The sequence below is a fragment of the Pyxicephalus adspersus genome, chromosome 2 (genome assembly GCF_032062135.1).
Source record: "Pyxicephalus adspersus chromosome 2, UCB_Pads_2.0, whole genome shotgun sequence".
In the NCBI taxonomy this organism is placed as follows: Eukaryota; Metazoa; Chordata; class Amphibia; order Anura; family Pyxicephalidae; genus Pyxicephalus; species Pyxicephalus adspersus.
Window position 1 is genome coordinate 127,550,596 of NC_092859.1, and position 20,101 is coordinate 127,570,696.

The 20,101-nt window shown below is 35.5% G+C and overlaps 1 protein-coding gene across 1 annotated transcript in view; it reads right to left on the reverse strand.

Moving 5' to 3' along the window:
• Positions 1 to 20,101, reverse strand: part of UNC13C (unc-13 homolog C) — a gene marked incomplete in the record, with an annotated part of 288,759 nt that overhangs the window by 9,941 nt on the left and 258,717 nt on the right.

A 20,101-nucleotide genomic window follows, 5' to 3' on the forward strand; every position in this document is an offset into this window, starting at 1 on the left:
TTGTAGGCTATAATTCACCGAATTACTCAATAATTACTTATAATTCACCGAATTACTGCATAACTCACCGAAATATGTCCAAAATTTTATAAATTTAATAATAAAAATTTTTTTTTTTAAACATAAAAAAAAAATCTTTAAAAAAAAAAATCTTTAAAAAAAATAGTGTATAATGTAATGTAATTGTACAGTAGTTAATATAATATATATATAATACAATTATATATATAATATATAAACATTTCTTTGTATTGGACTCAATACAGCTTTTTTGTATTGAGTTCAATACAAAGTTATTTGAATTTCCCGCCCCGCCTCCGGCCTGCACCGACGCATGCAGTTTAGTCACCAGGAAACCCCGTCACTGCACTCGCCGGGAGAAGAAGGAAGAGGACAGACGTGTCCGGAGGAGCTGCGGGGGCCGGGTATTTATTTTTTTTAGAGATCGACGCTGGAGAACGACGCTGGAACAACAGAACAGAACAGATGATCACAGCAGGACCAGGTAAGTGATGGCATTTAACCACCTGAGAAAAGTTTGGGTTTAACACTTTTTGCAAGTGTTTTAACCCCAAACCAAGGTTGGGTTTAACGGCCTGGTGGTTAATAATAATAATAATAAACTGGATTTATATAGCGCCAACATTATATGCAGTGCTGTACATTAAATAGGGGTTGCAAATGACAGACAAATACAGACAGTGACACAGGAAGAGAGGACCCTGCCCCGAAGAGCTTACAGTCTAGTAGGTGGGGGAATTGGCACAAAATAGGGGGGGAGATATGTAGTGGTGGGAAGTAGTGACGGTTTCAAAAGACAGAAAAAGATGGATAGGCAAGTTTGAAAAAAAATGGGTTTTGAGTGCTCTTTTAAATGAGCAGAAAGTAGGAGCAAGGTGAAATGGACAAGGAAGACCATTCCAGAGAATTGGGGCAGCTCTAAAAAAGTCTGGTAGCCGTGCTGGTGATAATGTTATGAGTAAGGAAGTCAGTAGTAGGTCATTGAAGGAGCGAAAAGAGCGTCTGGGGAGTAGTTTTCTACCAGGTCAGAAATGTAAGTTGGACAAGAACTGTGGAGGGATTTGAAAGCAAAGCACAGGAGCTTGAATTTGACGCAATGAACATTTAAGTATTGCATAAAGTAATTTTCTTTAAAAGAATCCCTTGGGTAAGCGATCAAAGCCCAGGGACTGCTGAATCCAAAATTTAAAAGAACAAGCCAGGAACAGTTTGGCTGGGAAGGATGGTTTTACAATGCTGGAGATCCTCCTGCCAGGAAATGAAGATGGCTTAACCTGTCTTGCTCAGATTCCAATGTATAAGGTGAGTATCTGACTGCGTGTGGTGAGATCAGATTAGGCAATTTCAGTGCAGGAAAGGTGCCCGCACCCTTGTGCTTGCACCAAAGACAAGACTGGAGTTCAACTTTTTAATCCTGTACGTTGTGGTGGTAGGCATTTATACTCCAATCAAAACTCTAAGTCTTTTTGTGTCCAAAAATAAAGCTTGTCAAAATCTTTACCAGCAGTTGAGTGTTACCTAACAGTTTACCGCCTGGGTGTGCCTTTTCATCACTCTTGCACCCCCCCCCCCCCCCTTTCCCTTTTCAGATGGGATGTATATCTAACATTTGTATCTCAATCACAAGAATTCTAAAAGCAATGCAACATGAAGTGTCAAATATATAACTATGCAATAGTGAAACCATTAGTGTGAATTCTGGTAATATAAGCCTAAGAACTGAAGTGACACGAAAAACTCTCAAGACTCTTATTCAGGCCAATAAAAAATATATTCTTTATTAACCATGCTCACTTTCTTTTATTAAGCAGCATGACATGACCCTGCACTGTAAATGCTGTATTAGCAAAGCCAGTGAGTAAAAAATGAACAGAAATCCTTCTCTGCCAGTCCTGGAACAGCTTCAAACCATACTGTGATACCATATGTGAAATACAATGTCTACACCAAAACAGCCCATTGTTTTCAAAGCCTTAATTTACACACAAATCTTATCTGTCATCAGTGAATTTATATTATAGTGCTGCAGAACAGACATAAACAAAGCATAAAATAAATGTAGTCTTCAATGTATATGCCCATCACAAAGTGATTAGTGATTATAAGCACATTGTAAATTATTTCTAATACTTCAGTAGAATACTAAATGTAGGGAATGCACTACTACATTCCATAAACTGAAGATATTACTAATTAATTTTTATTAATGGCCATGAATAACTGAATACACTGGTATAATATTCTAGACACTATCTAAAATATTTGAACTTGGTTTAAATAGTGAGCTGCTGCATCCCTTTCTTGGTGACAGAATGCATTTAACGCCCATTGAAGGCACATGCTTTCATTGTTTTACCTCTACTTCTGGTTACACTGGTGATACTGGGTACCTTACTTTAACTGGCTGTTAGACCCAGTGCTCTCACTGTTACCTAATACTGTAACTGGTATAACAAAACCCTTTTCCAAACCTGCCATACAGGGCAATATGAAGACATGTTATAAGGTGTGGGTATTACTCAGCTATGCCAACACAAAGCATTGGATATGGAGTGAAATAGGCATTTTGTCAGAAATAAAAGTTTGGAAAGCATTGTGAACACAGTGTTCTTTGCTAGTTCGGTGTCCTTGAGCTGTTCCATACAAAAATGTTTCATTTGGGCACAAAAAATGTAGCACAGTTGTACAATTTGGAACTATGGTAAGTTTTAATGTCTTGGCAAAAACAGAGCCACTTTGCATTGCTACAATAAATATAAAATTAAAAAAATGCATTATGTAAATTCTTTACAGCTCATTCGTAGATAATTAAGAATTAACATATTGCAAATAAGTTCAGAAATAAGTTCAGAAATATCACAGTTATAACATGTTGAACTAGAGAATTTTTGAAAATTTTAACAAACTTTTTTGCAGTTTGGCATTAAATAAGCACTCTTCTCTGAACCTGAATATGCAACCACTACAAGCATTATTAACGTTAAACTCCAGCCACAGCAAAAAGAAAAAATCTAAAAGTACGATATTAACTTCTTTGTGAAAGAATATGTGTTATGAAATGTTTTTATCCCTTCAAACTATATGGAATGTCTGTGCAACTGCTGTAGAATTTTAAAATTTGGAAGGGAGGATACATTTAGCAGTGCTTTAATACAGGCATAGAATAGGGTCACATGCTGGGTCCTGGTATCCTTAGTGTCTACTTAAAGATCTGTGATATGCTAGCTCAATGCTAGATAAGACCCATTTCAAAGTCCTGAGTCTTACATAACTCTGGTCACCCAGCTCAGGCACGCCACTAACTCAGACCAATCTTACTTGTAAATCACAGTAATTCAAAATCTTTGTAATGGCAGCTTGACGTTTTTGGTGCCCAGGGTTTACTCATGGTTCAATTTTGCTCTTTTTGACTATAAGCTTGCAAAATGTATAATTTATGTGTTTCTTTTGTCAATGTATTGTTTCTATACAGGTACTGTAAGTAAATGCCATTGTACAAAAATGGTAACTAGGAGACAGACAGTTCATTGTTCAGACATTTACAATCATAGGAGACAAATTTTTATTACAAATTTTACTTTTATGTCACTTTTTTAATAAAGTAGGGTTGGATTAAAACCCCTACCAGTCTATTTTTTGTTGTCTGTGTACCAATGAGACAAACAGGAAGTTAAAATGTCAAAAAATACGGAATGCAGGTGTGCCTGGCAATGATTTCTCCTTGTAATATTTTCTTTTAACTTCTGTTGTAGGGTCTCACTTCAATGTTCTCTGATCGATTTTCAGTGGTCACCAGTGCAAACAGAATGTTAGGTCTCCATAATTGAGACAAACATAGCAAGAACAAACTGACAGATGGTACAACTTTTGCCAGTGTATCAAAAACTAAGAAAAAAGCATGCTATGTGCCACTTACAAATACCTAATATTTATTGTAAATATCATTGCTGTTTTGTAAGTGTGTAAGTATCATACAAGTTATCATCCTGACCAAAGCTAATCCTAGACATTTGGTAATTGATCTATGTAAATGTTCTGTTTGTCTATGGTGTATCTTAGAACTCTGTATACACTATTGCAAAAGCACATTATTCTTTAGAGATAGATGTCTTCATGGTCCCAGATACAAGCATGTTTACGTGGAAGAAAAATCCTTGAGTAGTTGGATTATTTGGTAAAGTCCAGTGCTATGTGACATAAAACATATTCAAAAGCACATAACATGTATTTCACTGCACAAAGACCCTATAGCAGTCATAAGGTCTTGTAGACTCTCCAGCTTTGAGGAAACCCTAAAAATGGTGTTGTACTTCAGTAATGCAGAACTAGAAGTGTATGCAGAGTGGCTTTTTCACCATGCATTTCACCTTGCATCAAAGGGTTTTGCATTAAAAAATCTCTTACACTCTATGCACAGACATGCCACTAAACTAACTGTTACCCAGACATGTTCCAGAGATATAAGTAAACAAAATATATAAATATAGTATATTTTAAAACATCTACATATAAGCAAACATGTGCACAACATTTATCTTGCTCTTACCAGGGAGGTCTTTCTGTGTCCAAAGGACCCCAGCCCCTGGGAGGACCTGATAAGAGCTCACCCTAGATGCCCTTTGACTGAATTCCTCACCATTCAGACAAAAAATGTTCCGAAACTACCCAGAAGTGTCAAAACATAACCTCAGAGCAATCTGATTTTCACCAACACCTGCCCCATTAAATTGTTATTGTTGCATCAATTTGATATGCAACCTCACTAGGCAATAGTAATAGAATGGTGGGGAGATTTCGGGAAGTGGTTATTATTAAAGGGTTTTAGAGGTTGCTATAAGTATGGGCAAACACATCTACATGACAGAGTTGCTATACCAAAAGTAGGAGCGTGTTCCTCACAGAATAGGGATGAAAAAATGTAGCAAAATTTTGAAGTTTACTTTTCATTTCTAAATAGCTCTTTACATTTTTATTCTTACTAATGTATCCGACAGAAGATCATAGAATTTTAAAGGAGTTTTCAGGAAAACTACAAGAGGTCTGCCTTTTGGCAACTAGTAACACAATATGAAACAATGAAAGAAAAAAAATAAATTATGCATCTCCATTTCTTAAACTTGGGCAAAGGATGAGAATATATTAAGGACTTTTTCAAAGGGTTGTCTGCTTGGGAATAACCTTTCTCTTATGTCCTGTAAACTCACCAAGTAAAGAAAGAAGAACACCTCCCATGAGAAGCACTCCATCACCTGAAGTCAGAACATCCAACAAAACTTTTATCTAAATTCAGCAGCCGGAGCTCCCAGCACAAAACTCAGTCCATCCAGTCAGGTAAGGTCCTGATCCGGCACCAGTGTTCGCCAGATGCCAGTCCCCTAATTTAACACTGAACACTTCACCTATAGCAAGCAACCACTCAGCTTTGGGAGGCCAAATGTGCTTTCCCAGCACGTGGTCGCCCACAGGACTTCTGTGCACAAGGCATGGTGTTTGGAGGACTGACTGAAGACCAGGAGACCACAGATAATGTAATATGAAGATTCCAGCAGACACAAGTCTAGAACACAGAGCCAGAACACAGAGGTCATACACAGATAATCAGTCCACCTGACGAGATATCCATGGTTAAAGACAAAGCAGAGTCAGTCACAGGCACTGTGGTTAGTTAATGCAGAATACTATCACAGGGTTTGAAAAAGGAAGGGTCAGCAATAAAAAATCTAACAAATTTGCAGGTTATCCCAGCTTAATACAACAACAGACAACTGGGTACTGTAAGCAAAAAGGCTAAAAAGACTTGGCAGGGCAGGGTGAGGCCTGGCACTAATCTGCTTCTAAAAGCCCCTTCAGCCCTGCACAGCCTCAGAGTATGTGCTGGGGATGCTAAGAAGGTACATATTAGGCTGCATTGCTAAAGAGAAGCAGGAAATGGTGCCATTTCCTTGCCCCCCTTGCTGCTGCATGCAACACTGCTGGACAGAATAAACAAGGAGAGTTGATCCTGTGGTGATGCACAATGTGAAATCACCAGCCAGATATGTGTCCCCTAACAATGTCTTTATCTTTATATGTTCTGCTAAAGTTATTGACTCTGTCAAAGCTGTATTGGAGCAGAACATAGATAGTGGTGCTGCAAATGGATAATTAGCATACTTAGCATTAGTCCAGGACTAAAAACATTGGCTGACAAATAGCAAACTACTTTTAATCCATTCCATGTTTGCTGGATCATCCAGCTTTACAGATGAAAGTGTATCCTCTCTAGTCTTGGAGAGCATTAATAGATCATGCCTAATGAGACTGAAAAAGATAGACTAAAATTTTAGAACCTGGGTCATCCAGCACATTTGAAAAGGAAACCATTTGCCAATTAATAGCAGGCAATTTAAATAAATCCTTTCTATGTTTTCTGGATTTACCTAGGTTCTCCACCATTCATGGTTGCACTGTTTTGCATAATTAAAAAGTCCCTCTGCTCAAAGTGGTCACAGCCCCTCCCCATCTGCCCACTATGACTTGTCAACAGAATAAATTGCCAATGATTTTCCAATACAAATCATGGGATTTCGTAAATAATAAATGCAGTACACAGTATAATTCTGCATAAGACATGTACTTATAACTCCATTGAATTGGCGACAGACCAGCCTTTAACAAGCATAAGTTTGCACTTTATTAAAAATCTAAAAAGAAAAGTAAAACAGAGCTTGTTTTAATATTACATTCTACTCTGCAGACTAGAAGGCCTAACCAACTGTTTGATGCTTGTTCCAGTAGTCAGTGTTAAGCACCGATAATTATTTATTGATTAATCATCAGGTATAGTTGATATTCTTGGTTCTAATAAAAATGAACAAAGTGAGCTGTTTTTAACATGGTTACAATGCTAATGAAAATACAAAAATGATAATTTTTTACACCGCAGGTCACTCTATAAAGAAATAACATAGCAGTTTCTAGAAAATTCACAGGGTTAATAATCTGAGATCTGAATTTTGAACAGCTTATTTATGAAATGTATAAACATCCTAAACTTCATATTAGACACAGGCGCATAATGATTTGAATCAAATAAAAGAATGTCTGTAGAACCCACAAAGTAACATTACTAAAGTGGCCCCAGGAGAACCTCCATTTTCCTGTTCCATGGTTTAGCCTCCAGACCCAGGAAAATCTGGGTGGTTTGTTATGTAAATTAAGTCTTGTGTTCAGTAGTTCATGAAAAGGGGAGTAGGAGACAAGATTTACCCAGAAAGAATGAAAGAATGCCCCAGACTGTGGGTTTTACCCAGGGTGCATAAAGAAGCTCATTAGACATTTACTTTAAGGTGCCTTGAGTTGTCATTATAGTAATGGTACTTTGACCATAAATTTCATTTTTAAATGAATAGGTTTTGATTATCTGCTTTTAGAATATTTTTATTATTCTGTCTTTATTATTATTAGTCTGCAGAGACCATTACAACTGCATCCTTTAGTACACACATGGAAGAGAATGAACAGCCTGTTAGAACAAAACAAACAACACAATTGATCTTAAAACCCATAGTTACCAAGCATGTTGTGACTGTTTTTAATTAAATACATATATATAAAAGTGTGTATATAAGGTTATCCCCCCCCCTTTCTCAGAGATCTGAAGGAAGGGTGAGTATCTTTAAACTGCATGAGCTAGGAAGTACTTTGTGTGTATATAAAGATATGTTTTGACCACTCAAAATAGTATTTAGTGGACTGCCGAACTATTCATACCTGAAAATGTACAGTACGTTTTGTTATTGATTGCCATCTATTACAGGGGTGGAGCCACCTACCTCGTTGTAATGATATAAAACCCTTTCTCTGAAGTCTGCACTAAAGCCTACTATCCAGTAGTATACACATTCACTGGTTCCCACTGCTAACCTCCAAACTACTACTGTATCATCTATTGGACAGAGGTCAGAAGACAGTCAGAAGTCGAATTTGAACACATTACATAGCTGCAGGTTTTCTTACAAGTTACTAGCTAATGAAAGTTATGAAATAACTATACTTTAGCATAGCAGTCATAGCAGTTAGCATAGCAGTCCACACTACTGGTAACAGTGGTTCAATACCACAAAAATAGGTGCTTGTCCTGAAATTGTACAAAGTTCCAAGGATAAAAAATATCTAGTTATTCCTAAATGATGCATAAAATATCATGAGTTTTCACAAATGAGCATCTGCTAAAGTTTTCAATTTGCTCCTTTGGTAGACAAGGTAGTGTTAGAAATACTCAACAACACATGTTGTATTCTATGCGCTATCTTCTTAATTTTTCATAGATGATGTTGACAAATTTGACATGTCCTGTTTAAAAGCCACAAGAAAGATTTCAAACCTCAAATGTGTCTCAAGTTTTATAAAGCTTTAATTTGTGGCCATCTGGCAGAATCCTGTCTAAAGGTTTGACAGGCTTGTTTTTAGGGAACAGTTGTTAAACAATGGTAAATTTACAAGAACAGATGGATTAATCTGGCTAAGGGATATGTGCTGTAAGAAGAAGCTGCTTTCTCTGTTTTGAGTGTAGAGGTATGGCATTCTACCAAAGACTGTAACCCTTTGTCATTTTATTTCATGCTAGCTGACTGTCCCGTTTAACCATTCATATGACTGTCGTAACTGGAAAACTAAGGAAAAATATTTTTCAGATCCAGTAGAGGATCATTTTTCATGCCATGACAATGTTCTATTGGCAACTTTCATAGCGTGTGTGGCTTATATTGATTAAAAAATTACAATTAACCCTGCAGAAATCTGACACAAGGTTTTTACAAGCTCAGAACTGGACAATATAAATTTGGTGTTCAAGATTTGTTACAATTTATCGATGCATTTGATATTTTGGAAATGTACACACAGGCATATAAAAGGGATGCCAACAAATGCTCAAAATACTAATTTAGGATTCCCTAACACTTATGATGTATTTTGCTAAATTGTACAGTATGGAACACACCATAAAGACATTTTTACATGCATTGGCACAGTTGAAATACTTTTTTTTATGTATAATAGTGCAGGCTAAAAAATGTACAAAGATTGTTTTCTATTTTTCTATTTTACTTGTATGAGTGCAAGACCACATGAAATTGGTCTAAGGTTCCTCTTGGAGATGGGGAAAGACTTCTCCACCCAAAGATGGTGAGCTTTGGAAGCTCAGGGTAGAGTAAGTGACACAAATGGAAATACTAATAATAATAAACAGTATTTATATAGCACCAACATATTAGGCAGCACTGTACATTAAATAAGGTTTACACATGACAGACAGACACAAAAAATGATACAAGAGGAGACAATCCTGTCTAGAGCTTACAATCCAGAATCTGCGGACTACTCACAGATCAGAATGGTATGCATGTTTTCTCTTGAGTATCATAGGGATGTTTCTGGCATGACTATTACAAATGTATAACAGTAGGGTTGATTTTCCAAAGGAGTTTAGGCTGTTCACTGTATCAAACCCCTGTGGTACCACACAGCCACAGAAGGGGTTTGGCACAGCCAAATGGCCTTTTCATGGTATGGCTGTTCTGTAGAACATACTTTGATGTCCTAACTTTGCTTTCATTGTAAACTCCAAACATAGACAACAGCTTCACTTGGTTATTAACTTAGTTTTTTCTTTTAGCTAAGTGAATAAGGTGAAAACTCTTTTTGCTTGCATATTATTGGGTGAATAAAGTTAACAGAGCTTCACCAAAATTACTAAGCTAAGGGTCCATTATACCTTGGAGAGTGATTTCAAACCAAAAGAATAATGCAATATATGTAACATTAATTTTATTTTACATATTCAATAACAAAGTGTTTTATATATGCTGCATAAATTTAGCATGACATTTCAAAATGACTTTTTCATTTTTCTATAGACTGTAGGCTGATATCATTGGAAGAAAAACTGTCTGTTTCAAAAAAAATAATAAAAATAAATAAAGGAATGATGCATCTCCAAGTTGCTTGTAATCAAATATTAGGATGCATAATTTAAAACTGGCTCATTTTTCTGTTGTGTCAACAAAACTCATCTGGCAAAAGTCCCGATGCTAAAGAAAAGAAAAAATGCAAAACTTTCTTTTTTATATTTGCAAGGCAATTTAATGTTTTATATTTATTTTAGTGCCTAATATGTTCATTTATCTTTCAGTAATCAGTGGCAATTTCACACTTCTTTAGGATATGAACACAGAGATGTGCTTTTAACATTCAGTTCAGTTTTGTTTACTACTTGGGGGAATAAACATTGACCAGCAGTTGTGTTTCACTGAAACTTTCTATGAGCATTATGGAAAAGGTATAAGAGCATGGAAATCAAAATGTCATGTCATTGCTGGCTTTTGTTAGATCTATGTATTCCACAATGGATCAAAAGAAATCTGTCTATAATACTGAATGATTCCTCTTTCCAGATGTGTTCCTGAAGTTAAGTGCAAACAAGCAAGTTATTTAGAGATATGATGTAACAGATGCAGCCTATATGATGATATTGCAACAACTCAATAACTCTCTTTATGTCTGCATATTCTTCACAAATAGAAACTGAATGGCCAATTGGGAATGACCCAAATATATTGCCATTGTAAAGGAGGACATACTTTAAGCTCCGCTTTGAGCTATCGATGAATAGTCGCCATTCATTTATAGATTGGAATTCCCAATTCCTCCATTAAACCAGGTATGTTATGGCAATACACAATGCCACTGTCAGTTCTAAGGTACTGCAGAAATGCAATTTCTCTAGTTCGAAAGTACGATACCTAAGTAAGTTTTTCTCATGCAGTCTCAATGCTAGGGGTTCTGAAGCATTCATCAATAGTCCCAAATCACATGCCAAATCACTGAACTCACGCTGATCAAATCCCTTACGAACAGAGTTCTCTTCTTTTTCAAACTCTTCATCATTGTTGTCACCTAGATCATCACCATAATCATGTTCTTCAAGGGAGGGTAGTGTAATGAAAACCGGCACTAGGATTTCATCTGAATGACCCACTGGGTGTATAGCCGATGGTAGACTAAGATACCTACACAAATACTGTTACATTTATTTTTCTTGTTATATCCTGAAGTTTTTCACTATATAAAAGTAATAGTCACTGAAATGATCTCCTGGCTCTCTACAAACCATAGGTATACCAAATGGCATCTTATCACATGTTCCCTTTGTCCACATCCGTAAACCCTCGACACACTTTGCACACCTTATGAGGGGCCCAAGACTTATCTTGATCACCAAGTTTAACTTTGAAATACGCCAAATAGGCTTGCTCTACAAATGTGCTGATGTTCGCTCTTTGACTGGGAATGGTGAAACTGCCAAAGATATAACAAAATGAATCAGGGTTGTTTGGGCACTTACAACGAGAAACAGCAGAGGCAGACATGATCTGAAAGAAAGTAGTGTAGAAAAATACATTTTGCTTATTTACTATGTAGAGCAACGCACAACCTCTGAGCACACTGTCTTGCGTGTAAATGAATAGCCCATACAAATCCACGCTACACTAATTGCATTAAAATAAGTGGCAGAGACAAAACCTGATGTGATAGAAGAAAACCAACTGCACTTTCAAAAACAGCATACCTATTTTAGTGTAAATAAGCTTAAAAAATGAAGTCAACAAAAAATGTGTTCAGAATTGTTTCCCAGTGTAATCCAATTGATGTTTCAATTAATTTTCTGATCAGAAACATCTATTTGTATGCTGTGATTTTGATATTGGCAGCTTTATGATTTTATAAAAATTAAATCTGTCACATGTTGTGGGATTGTGCATATAAGGATTCACTACTCATTCATTCAGGAATGTTACCTTTTGACTCATGAAGATATATCTACATAATCACTGATACAGGTTTTATTAAATGCTGCAATATATCATACAAATAAGGGCTCATAAAATTATATATAGATGATATTATAGCAAATTGCATATCTGCATATCTAATGAGAAGACACCTTGAGACTCGAGCATAATAATTTATCAAGCAAGACTGCTAACAAGCACAAATCTGTCATTTTCTAAATTCCTAAATGTATAGCAATACGTTATAAGGTAAATTTTTTGCATACTCTAGTTGTTCACCTGTGCCCATTACAATCAAGTGGTGGAAGTAAAATCTAACATATTCTTCAGTCTGTATAATAGAGATAAATAATAGAACATACTTAGTATCTGATAAGATAGATGGTCTGTGTCTGGACTAAAGACATTTTTGTATGCATTTCGATTATTATAATATGACTGACAACACTGCAACATATGGTAAATACATAGGGGAAATTCCTTTATCCCAAACAGTCTTAACTTTTAATTCTGTGGTTTTACCCTGCTAAATTTAGATATGCTGATAATAATCCCACTTCTTCTGAGTATATCATAGGTGTGGAGGTTTGAACCATGGAATGAAAAGTTCTGCCAAGAGAATGAAATGGAAACTTTTGTCAATTTGAGTGATAATGCTGTCATTCATGTATTTCCAGATACTTTATTGTATTCATTTGTATTGTAATTGACTTTAGCCACATTACATACATAAAAAATCTAGTGGAATTTATATTTCAACCTTAAAAAATGAATACTTATATAATGCTAATAATATGCTCAAGGTCATTTTTTGTGCAAAGAAAATCTAGATTCTTTAAGATGTTGCACATGTTGGGTTGTCAAGGCCAGCTATTGGAAACAGATTTCTGATGAAAAATTGCTTTCCAATTAAGAATAAAAAAACTTGTATTTTAGCTATAATTTTCCTGTTGCCTATAATGTTCCTGTATTATCATGTAGGTTCATTGTAACACCTGTGGTTTTGTCTTGCCATGGGTCACACAGTGCCTGTCGAAGAGGTGTCACATAAATTCCCTACAGTGCACAGTGCCTGTAAAATACACAGCAGGAGAAAACTGCTTGTTAATATGCACAAAAGCAGCTTTGATGAAGAGCTGCCAATGTACTATGCCAAAACAATTCTGAAAAAGACCTTTGCTGTGAGCAGCCAGTGTTTTCAAATTGTCTTTTTTATATTGTACGTAAAAAAATTTCCTAGCTACTTCTTGACTTTATGCTAATATTGTGCAAGAAATAAATGATTAAAGAACTAATTAAAATAATAAAAAAAATAATAAAATAATTAGGAATTCTTCATGCAACATATAACAACATGGTTTTTATCATTATGGAAGCTCATCCCTTTCTGGGGATATTTTTTTTGGTTTAAGCCTAAAAATATGTAATTTGGTAAAAGCTCAGGGTGAAGTAAGTCTTATAGATTTATTCTAGGTAAAGCTTTTGGTTTTTATTTTAAAAGTTTGGAAATGATTAAATTGCTACCTTTCTTTGTCCTTAAGTAGATAATTAACAAAAAAAAAAACATACAGAATACCTTTGACACAGCCATTATTTTTTATTATTTGACTTGCTATATAGGATTCATCATTTGATATTCTTCGGGATTGCTCTGACATTGCAGCTACAAATTCCTGAATGTGTCAGGCAAAGAAGTGATTGAAGGAACTTCTAGGTCAGGGAAAGCCAAGCATCATGCAGAGCTGTCTATTCACTGCTCACTGCAATTCCTAAACATGCTTTATGTGTTGACATGCAGGAAAGAAATTACCGGTAACTAGAAGAGCTGCTTGTATTACAGTAATAAAAGGTGTGAGAAACAATATTGTAACAAACAGCTCAGTATAATACAATGAAACTTTAACATTCAAAATGTGGCAGCAATGCAGATTTTGTTAAGTCCAAACTGAATTAAAAAAAGTTATTTTATAAAGACTAAATAATAAAAATGCCCCCCCCCCCTAATAATAAAGAGAAAGCTGCCCAGAGTTTGTATTGTAGTAATCAGTGCTTTATTCACCATACTCACCAAGTACTCTAAATTGGGGATCAGAACTTGGGGTGTGCATAACCAAGTACTCAAAATAATATTATGCTATGTGAAACTAACACTACCAATTTCCAAAAGGAAATCATTGAGCGATCCACTAGATGAACACTATCTGGCAATCTGTAAAGTTGTGATCATTCATAAAAGTGGCAGTCAGCGTCAGCTAATCTCCATCTCTGAATGGAGGGATGCAATAGAGCTATTAGTTTACTAAAAATAATTTAGGCAATCCAACAGACTGACCCCTTACCACCATAAGAACAAATTAGCCCCATACAGTTGAAAGCCTTTCTGATCAGATCTGCAGCTTGTTTCCAGGAACTGGTATAGAAGACTAAATGTAAAACAGACAGCCATTAATCAGAATTAGATTTGTTCCAATGTGATTGACAATACAGGGCACAAAAAGTCTTACTCAGCAAAGGCTGTAGAAGAGAACACTTATTGAGGTACTCTGGATTCTAGCAACAGTGGATGAAATAGAAGTTAAATTGAAGTAAACAGAATGAGCTTTCTGGCTTCAGCACTTTAAGGCTAGGACTACAAAGTTTATTAAATGCCTTTGTTAATGAGAGATTTAACTGTTTGTAAAATGTCACCTCATTTCCAGCAGCTGATGTCAATGGACTGCTAATCAGATAACTGATCAAACAGTTAAATTTATCAGTGGTAAAAAGATTTAGTCTCTTGGGTAGCCCTGGGCTTATGACTCCTGCTGGATAACATTAGTAGCTCACTGATTGATTTCACTTGTTACCTGAAATTGCTTTTTAACTGGCACATTAAAGCCAATAATGTCAAAATATGGAGTCACAAGGAACACTACTAATGTGGTCTAGGTAAATAGAGCCAATGGTACTTATTATGTCTGGCTGATCCGAAATTATGAGATAGATTTAGGTTGACTTGTATAGTTGTCTTCATAGAACCATAATAAATAGAACCATTCCATAGTAACGGGGCAAGCCCTACCATCCTATTGTAAATTGTTCATAATGACCAAGTCATCATGAGTCAAAGCAGGATGACAGAATGTTAGGTGAATGTGCTAGGAAGGTAACATTTATTTTTTTCTTAAATAGGATAATGGTTACAGAAATGACTTTTTACCAATTAGGGAACAGATATAGCTGAATGTCATGATATGTCATTTTCATTTGGTGAATTCTAGATTAATAATGACTAATCTGGCTTAATATGTTACGTGTTCTTTAAAGAATTATGGAAAATATTAGACCACCAAATCCCTAATACACAGACCCCTTAGTTTCATGAAAGCTAACGGTACATTTTTACATTAAACAAAAAAAAAAATACAAGACCTGCCTGTTTTAAAGCCCTGTGACCCCCCCTACCCCACCCCCATCCAATAAAAAAGCTGGTCAAAAAAAGGTAAAACGAAACAATTAGGGATTTCCAGACTCCAACATGAAGGTCCATAGATGTCATTCTTGCTGCAGAAGGCAAAGTCTGGATCTAAAGGGAGAAACCCTGGGGCAGGTAATTATTATTTTTTTTTAATTTTCCTCTTAACTTTGTGTTTTTCTTCAGTTAGTATTTATTGATAAGGAAATGTGTTTTTTTGCACCTTCATATCTATTAGTTGTGAGCTATGTTCACAGCACCATTCACATGAAAAATAAATAGCTCTGTGTTCTTTTTTATGTCATACTTCATAATCTTTCTTACAATTTGGAAGTGGAATTATTGGAAACTCTATTCTGTGACATAGCTGCAAATATTTTTCAAACACCAAAGAGATGCCACATTAAGTAAAAAGTTAGAAGTCTATTTATGCTTTTAAACCTTTATATGGTCTGTTGTTGCCAGTAGATAAAGTTCCACGTCTCAATCACACACTTGTTTCTGGTTGTTTATTGGGGAATTTGTTGTTTTTAATTATTGGCATGAGAGAAAATAAACAAGAAACATAAGAGAAGACTGATTAAGATAGATGAGAGGAAAATAAATGCCAGCCCCTATTATGCAGGCTTTGAGAAGAAACACTGTAAAAGGTACAAGCTATTCTCTAATTGACTCCTCTGCTTTGAAATTGTGCTTTTAACTAACAAAGATAGGCAGACTTAAAGAAGGGTTTCTCTACATGGAGGCAGATGAGATGCTCCCAAAGGTCGGCATATAATGTAGAAAGAAATGTGCCAAATATCACTGGGGAATTTATATTCTAAAGTTGTAGACACACTAGGTAGATAGTATATTAGACAGAAAGAAACAAAAGAAACTTTTATCTGTGACAATAAAAAGAGAAACTGTGTGCAAAAGCACGTCCTTACATTAATAACAATTCTTTACCAAGAATCCTAAATGAATCAGCCCAGAATATGGGAAGATATTAGTTGAATATATTAATATGGGCAGAAGATAAGCAAATGTTTAAAAAAATTTAAATATGGGGAGATAAATGAAAGGCATATTGGTTGTAGGATAAAGAAAAAGGATAAAAAAGTACCAAAAACATCACAAAATAAAGTTAAACTCCATAGAAATATTATCTTTGCACTGGGACTTTCCCACTTTTTCACACTTAAAGAAGTAAATATTTGTTTTTGTCTATAGTAAAAACAACTGACAATTTCCTTAGCTTCGCTTTAAGTCAGCCCCTTTAAGATAGTGCAAAGTATACAGGTCTTATGAAGGTCTAAATAATAATACACAGTATTTATATAGCGTTGAGATATTTCACATCTCTGTACAAAGTCCATAGTCATGCCATTAGCTGTCCCTCAAAGGGCCTTACAATCTAACGTCTTTACCTTATGCATATGTTTTTAATACAGTCTAAGGTCAATTTTGGAGGTAAGCCAATTAACCTAACTGCATGTTTTTGGAACTTTGGAGAAAACTGGAGTACCTGGAGGAAACCTACACAAACACGGGGAGAGCCTGCAAACTCCATGCAGATCCTGGCAGAGATTCGACCCTGGGACCCAGCGCTGCAAGGGCCAGAGGCCAGAGTGTAACTGAGCCACCATGCTGCCACAGAGAGATCTTAGGTCTAGTATTAATGATTTCTGGTATGCTGTGTACTGGCTAAAAGGAATATGCTCTGGATGGCAGGTATACTTATTTTTCAGGCTAGATTCCTTTACCTTTACAGAGTTACGAAAACGTTTACAGGGTTAATGAAAGAGAGGCCTATTAATAAAGTAGAAGGCAGTAAGAACATGTGTTTTTTTATGACAGCGCTGGTGGAAGCTGCTGCAGTGTTGCTAATAGTCTTTGTTCATGTCTTTTTCTGTCTGAAGTAGGCATATTTGTTTTTCTGGGTACTGGGACTATATTGATTTAAAAAGGAGGGATGATTTTTTTTTTATCCTGTGAATGTGTATTTTTGCCTCCATTAGACAACGAATATGTTGTGGGAGAAGGAATTAAAATGACGTTGTCTTTGTAAAGAGTCCCCTGTGACCTTATATTCACCCAGCCAATGCTCCCTCATTGCTCCTGTCTAATTTGCAGTCCGACCTAAAATTCTGAGTATTGGCTGGTGTCAAATGCTTTGAGGAGTGGTGATCTTCCTTTCTTGGTCATTGTTTATTTGACACAGAGGGGGTCACTGCCCCCTCCCATACCTGAAGGCAAAAATATTGTCACTGCTTGTGACAGAGGCAGGTGCAGGGAAAAAGTGCTGGCAAGCTTTTTTTCTTATTTTTCTCTTTCATGTTGAGGTGAAAAAAACTTGGTTTATATTTAGCATCTTCAATTAATGCCCAATCATTTGTAGTTATTTTTGTTTTTCCTCTGCATGTGAATGAATGGAGTGAACATAATCTTACTTCACTCAATAAGCTCAATGAACAGTCACAGCACAGCCACTACCCTTAGTAAATCAACACCACTGTGTGCAGCAACAAATCCCTTACCTTGTGTTTCATTGCATATAAAGAACAGCCCTCTGCATATTAGCTCATTGGATTGGAGGTATTTCTAGAACACAGCTTTTGTAAATGTGCTTTTTTTTAATACCTGTAATTCATTTTTCTTTGACAGCATGCATTAAGTACAAGTCTGGAACATTCTGTGCATTTTCTTTTGGGACTTGGAAAGGGTTTGGATCCTAACTAGAGAACCTTATTCCTGTGGCTGTTTCTAGTTGTGTTATCACCGTTGACTTCAATGGTGTTCGAATTCCGTATTTGATCACCGGAACAATATCTCACTATTCAATCAAATAGCTGTTGAATAAAATAGTGAGATATTCGACCAACACTAATTAGGAGTCACGCTAACCTGGACACAGCAGCAGGAAGCTAGGATTTAAGTATAGGGAAAAAAGGAAACTTGCTGAAAAGAGTTATTAAATTATTGTAAATAAGTATATATATATATATATATATATATATATAGCCACTTACCCCAGGGTAAGTAAATTACCTTTGTTAAACATTAAATAGCCACATAAAAAAACAAAAACTGTTCATTTAATATCTCTTTTTACCATCAAGGCATACCTGCAAAACAGAGTATAATGAAAAAGTTTACTTAGTAATAAGTATACATATTAGAGTTGTACATCATATTGTTATGGACAAAAGAAAACCCCGATACCCCAAGTCTTGCAGCGCTGGAAAAAGGGTGTAAGTTGTTTATTGTTTTTTTCTTTTTCCGAACATTTTATATTTTTTTTTATATTACAATACATTTTTTTAGCTGGACGAGCTGAATCACTCCTTTTCCCAGCAGGTTCAGTATCTCTACAACTTACCTTCTCAAATTAATGTTGTAGGATTTCTAATAAATCATATCACACATCACTTCTTACTATAAAGAATGTCATCACTATGGACAGTTCTGAGTGTTTGATGAGGTCGGGAACCAAAGGTAAAAAAGGATATCCATAACTATGATGACACCAATGACAAAGGATCCTTATGATCCTGTGATCCCATTGGAACCTAGCAGAAAGCCACAACATCAGATGTGATATTAGACTATCAATAATTCCAAATTACTTTTTCTATTTCAATTCAATATAATTGCACACTTTATTCTGCAAACAATATTACAGTTAAAAATTCTCCTCTCCGGATAATTCATAGATGTTCTTTCTACATTATTACATTTGACAGCTACAAATATAAGAAAATATGACTGCCTATTACTTTGATGAAAGTTTGAAGGAACCCATTGTGCTTTATGTCAGGCTGAAATATTGTTACAGGTCAGAAGGAAGAATTTACAAGGAATTATTTTTGACTATAAAGCTGTTTAAAATGTCTGTGAACAAATATTTAACTAGCTCATGTGAAAAAAAAAAAATATCTAAATCAATCTGTCCGATGTAAATCTACTTATTTATTAGTTTTTGAAGTTCAGCTTGAGGAAATAAAAAGAAGAAAGTTTTACTTAATAACAAGCACCTACATCTACCCTAAGTATCTTGGCGCCACGTTTTTTTCTAAATTTATTTCAGTGTTTAAAGGGTTTATGGTCTGTGCAGTTTTATTAGTGATATAACATCAAAACACAACCCCTTAACAAGGTATTACTGTTAATATATGCTGATGTGTATACATACAAGGGGCTAACTATATCCACCTATTACACATTGAAATTTAAGTTCAAGTAATTGATCAAAAACAATATGTAATGATCAGCATGGAATCTTTGTAATCTGACAGTCCTTAAATAGAATTATAGCACTGGTCAACAAACATTTTCTTGCCAGATTAAATTCATTTTAGGTTATGTTTGATGATTTCACAGATTTCAAATATGATATTGGCTTTGCTAGATTGGCTCTAGTTTTTTTTTAAAATGACCCCAATAATAACCTCATAGTAAACTAATTAAACATGAAAATTAGACAAAATTAAACTAGATATGCCTACCTATACAAAATTATATTTTTTAAATACCTAATGTCAATATATTCTATATTCAGTATATTTACAGAAATAATCACAAAGAAATCATTGACTTCCTTTTATGCTGATGATCAGGACAATCATGTTGAAGGCCCCAGCAGTAGTCAGCCATCATGTGTCTATCCCATCCGCCCTGATACCTTTCTTCCATCACCTTTATATCTTGATGGAACCTGTCCCCTTGTTCCTCACTGAAATCACCAAGGTTTTCTGGAAATTTTTGCAAATTGCTCTGTAGATAATGTACCTTTGTGCTCATAGTAGCATCC